This window comes from Myxine glutinosa, chromosome 4 (genome assembly GCF_964187855.1).
Source record: "Myxine glutinosa chromosome 4, kmMyxGlut1.1, whole genome shotgun sequence".
NCBI lineage: Eukaryota > Metazoa > Chordata > Myxini > Myxiniformes > Myxinidae > Myxine > Myxine glutinosa.
The window spans coordinates 159,836,224-159,848,451 of NC_136264.1; the positions used below are offsets into that span (position 1 = coordinate 159,836,224).

At 43.0% G+C, this 12,228-nt stretch overlaps 1 protein-coding gene across 7 annotated transcripts in view; it reads left to right on the top strand.

Moving 5' to 3' along the window:
* Positions 1-12,228, top strand: part of ZSWIM8 (zinc finger SWIM-type containing 8) — a 391,013-nt gene that overhangs the window by 304,045 nt on the left and 74,740 nt on the right. The gene's annotated exons all lie outside the window — the stretch shown is intronic.

The following is a 12,228-nucleotide window of genomic DNA, read 5'->3' on the forward strand; positions in this document are numbered from 1 at the left end:
GCAGCTCAATGGAATACTGCTCTCTCCTCTGTGCTGGTGCTCCTGCCTCACACATAGCTCGGCTTCACTCGGTTGAAACCAAAGCATTCAGAATCATTGGAATCTCCCACGATAAAGCTGATTCTGAGGGCCTTTTTCTCTCTCACCGCAGGCAGGTAGGTGGTCTTTCTGTCTTCTACCGACTCCTCTCCGGCCTTGCTCCCCCTGCTCTGACTGCTCTGCTCTGTCCCCCAAATGTTCCTGCAGGATGCACAAGATCTGCCAGCAACCCTCTTCTGGTGAAACTGCCAAAATCAAGACTTTCTGCTCACCTTCACTCTTTCATTCCTCTTTTCTCCCACCTCTGGAACAAACTCTCACACTCTCTTCAATCCCTCTCTTCTCTCCAGGTCTTTAAAACAGCTGTTCTCCACCATGTCTTGTCTTGCAACCCCAAAAACCCTGTACCTTTCAATCCCTATTTTTTGTGTTTTCGCCCTCTTTGACAGTGACGCTTTGTTCCTGTGTGTAGTTTATCAAAATGGCTTCACTTGCATGATTATAAACACCAGTTGCTTATTGCAAGGTTTTCTTTAAAGTATCTGGCTTCAATATACTTGGCATTTTTCTTGCCCCAAAGGATTTTGTCTTTGCTTCTTGATCTGGTAATGTCCAAATTTCCTTATACCTTCTTCTGCCTTTTTGTCTTATTTCACTCCTCAATTCATGCCTTTGTAAAAGCTTGTTTTCAGAGCTGTCTAAATGCTCTGAAGGTTCTGGCAGTGTGCAATGGGTGTTTGGAGTGGCCTACAACTATCGGAGTCAAACTCAACTAAGGTATAACACAGATGGAAAAATACAAAATTCTTTATTCACATATCAAACCAGTATTTTATAAAAGTTTACCTACAATGATAAAATAATCAAGACTTGAAAAGATAGTTGTGTAGCCACTTTTTCATAACATTGAGCCTTTCATTCCAGAAGTCACAGCTTACGCATATTTTTTTGAAGGACAAAATTGTGATTTTTTCCTGCATTTTCCCCCAGCTGTAGCCAAATTAAGGGCATAGAGAGAGTTTTCTAATAGTGATTTAATATCTACCTTTACGAAACAACACTATGTTATGAACCGTGGCTTCATAACTATCTTGTGAACATTCAAAATAAATGTTTGTTCAGCATATTCCTGAATCTATTTCTATTCAGCATCTTTGCACCCAGAGTATAATAACAATTCTTCCCTAACATAGCTTAAAATATATGAACACTATTCATAAGGGGACACAATGTCATGAAGATGAAAGTACGAGCTGGCAGGAGCCAATTTCTCCTTTACGTGGGATGCTTGTGCATGTTATTTTGACGGACGCATTTCAAAGGGTTTGGATTATCAGCGTCTATTTTGCTCTCAAAGTGAAATACTGTATCTGACCTGGGCAATAGTGGTAAAATAGTGAATTCAAACACAAGTCTTAGATTATTCAGACAAAACACAAATTACGATTGTTCAAATGATTTCTAAAAGTATAGTCCAAGGTCAGACTGTAAATGTAGTCACAGACTGGGGTAACCTTGGTCTTTATGCCATGGCATCGGCCCTTATTTACTTTATTTCGACTTGAGAACTATTTCTATGAAGTTTTACAACACTCAGATTCATTTCAAGCAAGTACAAGACAGTTTTGTACTTACGTACGTTATTTATTCCGCACATTACTTCATCTGACAGACACCACCGCAGATTGAACAAACCACCATTGTTACCTTCTTCAACAAAAACTGGTGACGTAGTACATGCGAGGGGCTAAATTTAGATTTCCTGGAAGCAGGTTGGTCACATTGTCGGCAGGCGGGTTTGATTATACGGCATGAAAATGTCTTTATAGTCCGGCAGATATGTGAAGAATTGTGGTAGAATTGTGCCTTTGATGATACAAGCATGAAACTTGGCACACAGTTAGGGCATACCCTTACAGTGAAATTTGGATGTAGGGGCATTCCAGATTTCTCCTTGGCCCAAAATGGCGGCTAAGAAGGACATATTTACCTATTATTTCAGACTTGTCATTTGTGCTGCTATTGAAACACAATGTAATGAGCATATTATAAATTGTCATGTACATGCTATGCAATACCTTCATACTGGGTTCAAAATTGGAATCTACGGTGGCCTATAAGGGGCAGAACAAATGGTTTACCATTGCAATAGACAGGACTGGTCTAGCGGTTTAATTATTTAACTTTGCATGACTATCTGATTTCTCCTGGGTGTAATTTTGGTTCAATACCTTTATATGAACAACTTTGATGTAGCTTTATGAACTTTCCTATCATAGACTAGGTGACTATAAGGAACAATGCAAGGCTAGTGAAAAGTTACGAAAGCGAATTACTATATTTATGATAATAATGTATGTATTTCTTTTTCAGATGATAACTCGACTGCACTGCACCTTCGCTCATTGACTGTAGTAGCTACCTAGATTTGGTTCCCAATTTGTATATTGATTGGATGGTGGTGGTGGATAATGCTTAATTGACAATGGCCAACAAAAATTTCAAGCTATTAGACCCCCAAAGCCCTAGTACATCTGGAACAAACATGCCTTATCTGACAGATTGGGAGAAGTGTGTGTTATGTCAGGAGGTCACCGATGAGGCCCTTGCCTGTCCAGCTGATTCCAAGCGAACCACAGGGTCCGGATACCAAACTCTTGCAGATTACCTCCTCACCTTCAGCCAGATGGGCTGCCTGCCAAAATCTCAAGAACTGTCCCGCCTGGACGATGGTGAAGGTATCCAGTCAACCTTCCAGAGCCACAAGGCTAAGTGGCATGATTCATGCAGACTGAAATACAACAAAACTGAACTGCATCGGGCACAAAAAAGAGAAACGTCTCGTGAAGAAACCGCAAGTGTCTCAAGAAAGTACACCCGTCACAGAGTACATGTAGACCACACACAGCCACAGCCTGAAAAGTGTTTCTTTTGTGACAAACCAGCGGGTACTAATTCTCTGCGAAAAGCTTCCACCTTCGACCTCGATAAACATGTCAGGACAGCTGCCCTGAAACTAGGAGATCAGGCACTTCTTGCTAAACTGAGTGCAGGTGACCTTATAGCACAAGATGCACAATACCACGTGAAGTGTCTGGTGTCACTTTATAACAAAGCAAGGGCCACAAGCACAACACTGAATGAACAAGATGATATCAATCACGGTATAGCACTTGGAGAGCTAGTGTCCTACATCGATGATGCCCGCACAGATGCTCTTGTGACACCAGTGTTCAAGCTGGTAGACCTAGCAAGACTATACACCACCAGGCTGGAACAGCTTGGAACAGTCTTGACCAGGCGTGTCCACTCCACCAAACTCAAAGATCGAATCATGACATATTTTCCAGACCTAGAGGAGCACATGCCCGGTCGAGATATTCTGCTTGCTTTCAACCAGGATGTTGGCTCAGCCCTTCAGAAGGCATGTGATCACGACACTGACAGTGATGGAGTTTGTCTTGCTAGAGCCGCAAATATAGTTCGTAGAGACATGTTGAAAATGAACTCAACATTTAGTGGTTCATTTGAAGCCCACTGCCAAGAACATTCGGTACCTAATTCGCTTGTATCACTAGTTTCTATGATCTTGAATGGTCCTAACATCCAAGAGCAGTCAAGCCACTCGTCGGTATCAACACCTACTCTCACAATCTCACAACTCCTTATGTTCAACAGTTACTCACGCCGCAGAGAGAGTAGCAGTACTACCACGTCCACGAGGCACAGTCACAATCGGGAGACTCCCCTGCCTGTGTACCTGGGCACCCTTATCCACACAAAGACTCGAAAAAGAGACCTGGTTGATACTATGTTCAACCTGGGTCTCTCGATCTCCTATGACAGGGTGCTTAGCATCTCCACGGACTTGGGGAACAGAATCTGCCGTTTCTTCCAAAATGAGGGTACAGTTTGCCCCCCTGAGCTAAAAAGTGACCTCTTCACAACTGGGGCAGTGGATAACATTGATCATAACCCCAGTTCAACAAGTGCCCACGACTCCTTCCATGGCACTGGCATTTCACTTTTCCAGCACCCAAATAACGATAGCCGTGGAGTTCAACGGGTAAACCCAGATGACACATCAACAACAGATGCACACCTGCCACAGTCATACACCATCGTACCTCCTGTTGTTCTGGGTAAATGTGACCCACCTGTACCCAAGCTAGCGGGTCCCAACAAAAGCAACTGCCAACTCATCCCTGAAGCAATGCAGATTGAGTACAGGTAACTGATTATTGTGTTTGAACTGTGGACAGTTATATGTGTACCTAAATAACCAAGACTTGTTAACTTGTGTGGACTTGTTTGTTCTTAATTGTGTTCATTATCTTGCATTTTGACAGGTGGCTGGAGCAGATGGAGAAGACAGTGCTATCTGACACACCACTTAAGGGAGACGAGACAGTATCATGGGCTGGATACCATGCCAGCAAGCAGTCTATTCCAGAAGAACCAGAGTGTAGTGTGGCCTTAACTTCATTGCTGCCTCTCTTCTATGACCAGGCAAAATCTGTGGCAATGATTCGTCACTCCATGGATGTCATCAAGAAAGCAATCGATATTCTGAATCCAGGTCAGATCCCTGTAATCACACTTGATCAGCCACTGTACACACTTGCCAAACAGATCCAATGGAGATGGCCAGAAACACACGGAGAAGATCACTTCGTCATGGTCTTTGGTGGACTCCATATTGAGATGGCAGCATGGAAAACCCTCGGTGACCTTCTGGATAGCAGTGGGTGGACAGGCGTTCTGATGCTTGCAGGGGTTGCTACAAGTGGTACTGCTGATTCCTTCCTGAAAGTGACCCATGTGACACGCACACGACGAGCACACCAAGTCACAGCCAGTACTCTCTATCTTCTCCTGAAGGAAGCCTACAGCCAGTACACCAGTGGACTAGATGAGGGACAGGATACGATACCACTAGATGACTGGTGCGGTGGACAAGCCAATGCAAGTCCACAGTTTCAGTTCTGGTTCCTAATTATGCAGCTAGAACTGGCAGTCCTGATCTATGTGAGATCCGTCCGTGAAGGAAACTTCCAACTGTACACTGATGCTCTGACCAAGCTTGTACCATGGTTCTTCGCCTTGGGACATACAAACTATGCCAGGTGGATCCCAGTTCACTTGCGCGACATGGTGACACTTGCAACAAAGCATCCAACTGTAAACGCACAGTTTCTGGCAGGAAACTTCACCATGAAGAAGACTACACGTGCATTCTCTGCCATAGCCTTAGACCAGGCACACGAGCAAAATAATGCATTGGTGAAAGGTGATGGAGGGGCTGTAGGTCTTACGGAGAATGCTGCAGCTTTGCGCCGATGGATGGTGTCTGGTCCAGAGATGGCCAAACTGATCTATAAGTTCGAGGCCACAACAGAAAAAAGAATTAGGAAAACTGAACTAAAACACCATGAACAGACAAAGCACACGCAGGTAGCCTTTGCTCGAGATGTGAGAGCACTCACCCGTGTCATAGGAGAGATGGGGAACCCATTCTGTGACGACAGCAAAGATCTCTTGGTGCTAGACAGCAGAGACCTGGCAGACCCAGCAGTCATCAACACCCTTTACCAGATCGAGAAGCTGGGAAAAGAACAGTATGACACATATGTGAACGAGAGGCTTGTACATCAGACAAAGCCTATCACTGACCCAATAAAAAGAAACAATCTCCCTCTCTTCAGCCGACCCCCAGTCAGAGAGAAGTCAAGAACAGAGTTGAAGGTGGTATCTCTGAAGAATGACTGCGTTCTGTTCTCCAGGCTGTTTATTGCATCCCAGACACGGAATGGAGATCTTGATGAATTCTTTGCACATGAAAACCAAGCTTGTCCCCCTGCATTGTCACAAATGGGCAAAATCCGGCTTGGAACCAAGTCTGATCTGGTTGGGTGCTTAGAAGATCTGATCACCTCACGGGAAAATGATGATGTAAGCCCCCCTGTTGAAGTCATGATCCTGGATGGAGCAGCCATCGTGAACATGCTGGCACCTCGTAATGCGAAGACCTTCTCTGAGTATGCATCACTAGTATTCTTGCCATACATCACATCTCAGATACAAAATAAGAGCAGGGTTGATATTATCTGGGATGAATATTTCCCAGACAGTTTGAAAGCTGACACCAGGAAGACGAGGGGTAAAGGCACCAGGAGACGAGTTGAGCCATCTAGTTCCATCCCTCGAAACTGGCAGGCCTTCCTTCGCATAGACGAGAACAAGGTGGAGTTGTTTGACTTTCTAGCAACGAGGATAGCAAACATTGAGACTGACAAGCAAATCGTCACCACAAACCACAAATAAGTTTTTTGTACACAGCCACGAGATGTTACTGGTCTTTCCCCGTGTAGTCACGAGGAGGCAGATACAAGGATACTACTCCATGTCCAAGATGCAGTCAGACAGGGCTATACCAAGGTGTCAATCCGCACAGTGGACACAGATGTTTTGATCCTTGCAGTGGCAGCAACTGGATATCTTGACATCGATGAACTCTGGGTTGCTTTTGGCACAGGGAAGAATTTCAGGCACTTGGCAGCTCACGAGATGGCTGTGGCACTGGGACCAAACAAGTGCCGAGGGTTGCCATTCTTCCACGCCTTCACTGGGTGTGACACCGTGTCCTGCTTCGGCGGAAGGGGGAAGAAAACAGCATGGGAAACATGGAAAGCCTATGATGAGGTCACCTCAGCTTTCTGCGCACTGGCTGCCACACCAACCATTTCAACTGCAAATGACAACATGGATCCACTGGAGCGTTTTGTTTTTCTGCTCTACGATCGAACAAGCAGCCAGGAACATGTTAACGATGCCCGCAAGCATCTCTTCACCCAGACTGGTAGATCAATAGAGGCTATCCCACCAACGCAAGAAGCCCTCAGACAACACATCAAGAGAGCTGCCTACCAAGCCGGCTTTTGTTGGGGCCAGATGATGATTTGCGCACCTGAGCTCCCATCGCCAAGTGAATGGGGTTGGAAACAGAGTAATAACGGCTGGGGGATATATTGGACAACCCTCACAGAGGCAACTGAGGCATGCCGACAATTGATTAGATGTGGATGCAAGAAGGGTTGCAGGAAACAGTGCAAGTGTGTTAAGGCCGCACTCCAGTGCTCAGCTCTGTGTCACTGTGCAGGGGAGTGCACACGATAGTATACAGGAGGAATAACACACCTGTTACATATACACAAACATGTGGAAGACTGTTTTGTAGACTGTTTTATAGTGAAAGTCACTTCCACAGCGTTAATGTGGCATTTTCACTTCATTTCCATTGTTTCTGGAGTTTGCTCAAAATAGCTCAAAAAGTAATTATTTTTGTAAAGAATAAGGACCAAATAAATGTTATGTGAGTTTGTTGACATTTAATTATGATCTTACAACCTGTTTACGTGAAAAAAACATCATAGGTGTGCTTGAGCAATAAGTAAATCTAGTTTTATAGACATCGGTACTGTGTATCTTATTATCCGTAAACGGCCATTTTTTAAATGGCCGCCATTTTGTCCCTAGGAAAAGATTTGAATGCCCCTATATCCAAAAATCTTCCTAGTAGTATGCTCTATCAGTGTTCAAAATTTCATGCTTGTATCACCAAAAGCACAATTTTTTCACATATCTGCTGGGCTATTATTCTCTCTTTCTCTATTAAATCAAAGCATACCATAACATTTGTCCAATTTCTTCAGTAGATACTAATGTAAAGGGGAATTTACAAATGATCTACACTTATCACACCTTAGCTGATTTTGACTCATCTGCCTTTTTACTCAAGCAGAGGTCAATATGTCTTCTGCTTCAAACAATGACAGCCCCAGGTATATTTTCTTTTCCCCACAAAGTCGTGTAATCTTTTTGCACCAGTTCATCATGACTCGCTTTCTCTTCAGGTATTTTACCTTTTTCTGATGTTTGAGTATATGGAGGTTGATGTTAAGGTGGTTTCCTGTGGAATGAGTTGCCTTCCCCACTTTAGAAACAAATCCAAATGAAGTAAGTATCCTATCACAGAGAGGCCAGTGGTCTGTCTTTTATCGCCTCCTTTCTGGTCTTGCACCCACTGCTCTTTCTGTACTTTCTGTAGGGTACACACGGTCCACAATCAACCTACTTCTGGTGAAACTGTATAAGTCCAGAATCACTGCTCACCTACACTCATTTGCTCCTCCCTTTTTCCCCCATCTGTGGAATTGACAGTTTTCACATTCTCTTCAATCTCATCCTTCAATTCAGGTCTTAAAGACAGCTGTTCGCCACCATCTCAGATCATCCCCCATCCAAAACCATGATCAATTGTACTTCTGTTATCCCCTTTCCCCTCCCTCCTCCACCCCCAAGTCCACCTCCTTCCACATTTCGAGCTTTTCCATTCTGAGTTTCCTTCTGTATACATCTTGTCCACCTCATGTATCCTCTCCTACCTCTCTTTCTTCCCCACATCTCTCTATTTTGGCCTTCAATCCTGCTGTTAGTGCGTTCCCTCTTTCTACTGTTCCTTTTGTTCTGTTGCATCCTGATCCATTCAGTATTCTACTTCTTCCATGGGTCTTGACTTTTATACAAAAAAAAATTGTCCATTCTGCAAGGGTTGCAGCAAATGTGTTTGTTCTTTATCAAGCCATTGCCAAAATAACAATCACATAATATCTGAAAGTGGGTTTCTGATATGTCCTCCTCCTCACCTGTCTATTCTCTGGCAACTGTAGACCAGCAGTCAACTTTGCATCTCACACTGTATTCTCATTTCAACTCTCATCACTCTCCTTTCCTACCTGGTTACAGGTCTGTAGGATAGTGCAAAGATGAACTGATACGGTTTTGGGGTCAAAGGTCATGTGACCTTCAGCTGAAGATCACCGCATTTTATTATCGATTTTTACCAAACTTGGTAAGACGTGTATTGTGATGCAAAGATGAACTGATTAGATTTAGATTTTGGGTTCAAAGTGTCAAAGGTCATGCGACCTTTAGCTGAAAGTAGCAGGTTTTCATTACCACGATAACTTGTGAACCGCTGAAAGGCTTTTGAACAAACTTGGCATAACTATGGCCTGTAAAACAAAGATGAACGGATTCAATTTTAGATTGAACAGGTCAAAGGTCATGCACCCTTTTGAAAATCATTTTGCAGACCATAACTCGAGTTAGAAGCGTCTGATGTCTCTCTTCTACTTATCTGTCCTCTTTCTCTATCCCCCCACACCCCGCCCCCCCTGAGATCAAACGTGGGTTGACATCTAGCGTGGGTGGATGCATATCCATTGAAGCATTTACATAAAATTCGACTTTCTATTTTTTTTTTGATTTGACAAATACATTTTAGCAAGCTAATACTACCCTGTTAATAACTGGACTTATTTCATTATGAAGCTATATGAAAAAGTTGATGAGATTTATTGAATCAAGGTAAACGATCATTTTCCTTATTTCATCCCAAAATTACCTTGATTAGTCGATTTCAGGATGGTATCCACCCTGGTCTAAAATAATACCCTCTATGGATGTTATTACCCTCACCAGGGGAGGGTATTTCATTCGAGTCCGTTTGTCTGTCCGTCTGTTTATTTGTCCGCATAGAATAAATGATTTTCTCTGCAACTGTTGGTCCGATTGACAGGAAATTTTCACCATCGGTGCACCTCCACCTGTATAATTTTTTTAATGATAATTATGACGACGTCATAGGGCACGTGGTACGGGCGCCATCTTGGAAAAACCTAAAAATTTTGCACTTCTATATCTCCGAAAGCACTGAATTAAAAAAATTGAGACATGGCTCATTGTGAAGAACACTCCATGGGGAATAACATGTTAATGCTCTCATAGGTGCCTCCATTATGAAGTGATAATTCAACAAGTACAAAACTTCATCCGATCAAGATGAAATTTCTTGAGCGTCATCTTGGACGGTGGAGAAATACATTGGTGGAGAAAAAAAAATAATGATGTCATCGGTCACATGGTTCGGCCACCATCTTGGGAAAAAAACTTTGCACCTCTATATCTCCGAAAGCGCTGCATAGAAAAAATTGAGACATGGCTCATTGTAAAGAACTCTCCATGTGGAATAACATATGTTAATGGTGATGTCATGGGCGCCTTCATTATGACGTCATAATTCAACAAGTACAAAACTGCATCCAATCAAGATGAAATTTGTTGAGCATCATTTAGGGATACATTGGTGGAGACAAAATATAATGATGACGTCATCGGTCACGTGGTTCAGTCGCCATATTTGTTTTAACTAACACAAAAGCCTTAAAGACCACTAAAAACACATCCTGGCGAAGGTCTGCAATCTCTGATTGCTCTTTCTTGTTTGTCATGTGTAACCATTTGTAACAAAGAAATGCCATAATCATTTATTTTTGGAAACATTTTTTGGTGTCTTCAGCTCACTGTCTATTTGTTTATAACATGTTGCGTCAGATTTGTGAAACTTCAATTCAGATATGTGAAACACACAAATGTTATAAACGTTTACCTGCTGATGCTGGCGAACAGTTTGAGATGGTTATACATACTCTTCGCAGAATCGCAGTCAATCGTAACATGTGATTGTAATTACCACATTTGGTGTTAACCTGTGTTAAATGAGTGGAGTTTATACTTGTGTGCATTTAGCTTTTGGGATGAGTACGAAAAGAAATCCTTTGACAATATTCTTAGAACTGCTTTTTATCTATATTTTTTTGAAACTGGGGCACACTCATGCCTGTTTGTTCTGTCCATCCATAAGTGAATATTAGTGTTGTTTATTAGTACCATGTTTATTATTTATTAGTACCAGTATATGTTTATTAGAATATCAGTTTATTAGTATATTAGAATATTAGTACCAGTGTGGCAGCTACATTAAAATGTAAGGTGTGCACAGAGGGAGCTGCAGATGGAGGAAATGTTGAGTTGGATCTTGGAGACGGCGTGAAGCTGGAAGGTGTGAAAACATTTTGTTACCTCGGAGACATGCTGAATGGAGAAGGTGGATCAGACTCGGCAACGGTTGCTAGAGTGATGTGCATGGAAGAAGTTTTGGGAACTGAGTGGCGTGCTGATGAGGAGGGGAGTGTCGTTGAAGCTGAAGGGAAAGGTGTATGCTGCATGTGTGAGAAGTGTTATGATGTATAGGAGTGAGACATGGGTAATGAACATAGAGCAGCAACGAAGGTTGGAAAGGGTGGAAATGCGAATGGTTCGACGGATGTGCGGAGTATCGTTGAGAGAGAGGAAGACAAATGATGAATTGTGAAAAATGATGGGAATAGAGCCTGTGATTGATGCTGTGAAGAGGAACAGGTTGAGATGGTTTGGTCATGTGTTGAGGAAGGATGAAAGTGACTGGTTGAGAAGAGTGATGGAAATGAATGTAGAAGGAAGTAGAGGACGGGGAAGACCGAGAAAGACTTGGCTAAAGATGGTGGAAGAAGAAATGCGGGCAAGGGGGTTAACAAGGAGAGATGCAGAAAATAGGGCAAAATGGAGAAGATTGTCATGGGGACCGCAAGGCTAACCCCCGCTCTAGCAGGGAAAATGGCCTTAAAAAGCATGTTGTTGTTGTTGTTGTTGTTGTTGTAGTGTTGTTTATTATTCATTACAAATTATACTTCTGTAAGGTTGGATTGAAGTCGATGCCAAGACCACGGTCATTTGAATAAAAGCATTGCAACTCGCGGTTCGTTCCGAGTTGACAACTTGATTCGGTCAACAAGCAGGTTTAATTTTGAAGCCAGTAGTGACCTGTGATGAAATCTGGATATATCATGACACACCAGAATGTGGGAAACTCCACCACAGAGGAAGTTCAAAAGTTTCCATTATGCCGGCAAGATGATCACCCATCTGTTTTGGGATCTGCAAGTGAATCTGTGTGTTTTGGGTTTCTTGAAACAAAGAGAATCATGAATGCTGTGACCAAATCATTAACACAGTACAGCTGTGACCTCTTCCATAACAGGGTTAAGTAGGTAACAAAAATGACGTGGCAGACTGACCTGCCCCCTCCCCCCCCTCCCTCCTCAGGGAGCGTATTTGACTCCTGGCACATGATGCTTGCACATTCCTAGATGAAGATGACTTCATTTACAGGATTATTGTTATTTATACTTTATGTATTCATTTACTGTGTGGTGAAGTTCACCGTTGTGCTCTCACCCGTCCTCCTCC